Below are 1,164 nucleotides of genomic sequence, written 5' to 3' on the forward strand. Positions count from 1 at the left end.
TTCCAGACGTCATGCGCCTTCTCAAGCGTCGGCTTCTGCAAAACATCCTCTCCTGTGCCTGTTTCAGCACACCGTCCTCTCTCGACGGCTTCCAGGAAGACATCACATGACATAACTGAGTTTCCAAAGAAACCAGAAATTTCTTCTTCAAAAAGTGTCTTTTGTCATTGTTCACAATAAGCTCCTTTGAAAACACCTGTCTTTATGAAATTGAGGTGACTTGGGGCTAGAGCCCCAGGTAATCTTCCTCAAATGATAGAATAGCAGTTCTCAACCTGTGGGCCGTGACCCCTTTGGGGTTGCCTATCAGATAGCCTGCATATCAGGTATTTACATTATGATTCATAACAGTAGCAAAATTACAGTTATCAAGCAGCAACAAGGTAATTTATGGTTGAGGGTCACCAGGACACAAGGAACTGTACTAATGTTTGCCATAGGCGACTCTATGTTAGTGTGGAGAGCTTTCACCAACCTAAAGAGGAAAGTCGTGAGAGCTGCATGGTTCATACCCAGTCAGGAGCACAGGTCACACGGTGGTTGGTGCCTGCTGGAGCTGAGCTCGTAGCCTGATAGTCATTCTGAAAAGAAATTGCCAAAGTTAAATTTTAGGAAACTCAGTTTCTGCAGGAGAATTTCTTATATTTCATTTTTTTTAAACACCATAAAATAAAATAAAATAAAATAAAATAAAATAAAATAAAATCTTCAGGATCGGTGGCATACTCCCTTAATCCCAGCACTCGAGAGGCAAAAGCAAGCTTAAGTCCAGCCAGGTCTACAGAGTGAGTTCCAGGACAGCCAGGGCTACACAGAGAAACCCTGTCTCGAAAACAAAAAGCAAAAAACAAAAAACAAAAAACATACAAACAAAAAACCCCAACCAACCAAACCAAACCAAACAAACAGCACCAAAAAACCTTCAAGTCTAGTCATATAACTAAGTAGGGAGTATAGAAGAATTTTATTTAATGTATCCTTTTCTTTTTGAGATATATAACTGCCTTTCACTTCAAGATTTAAGTAAATTTTATCTAGTCATGGAAAAGTTAAAGTTTGTGTATATACTGCTTTTTTTTAGGAGTTTTAATATTGTTTTGATAAATGATAACAGCATGGCAGCATATTTTATCTACTAACTTTTTTTTTTTTTTTTGGATTTTT

This window comes from Mus caroli, chromosome 7, assembly GCF_900094665.2.
Source record: "Mus caroli chromosome 7, CAROLI_EIJ_v1.1, whole genome shotgun sequence".
NCBI lineage: Eukaryota > Metazoa > Chordata > Mammalia > Rodentia > Muridae > Mus > Mus caroli.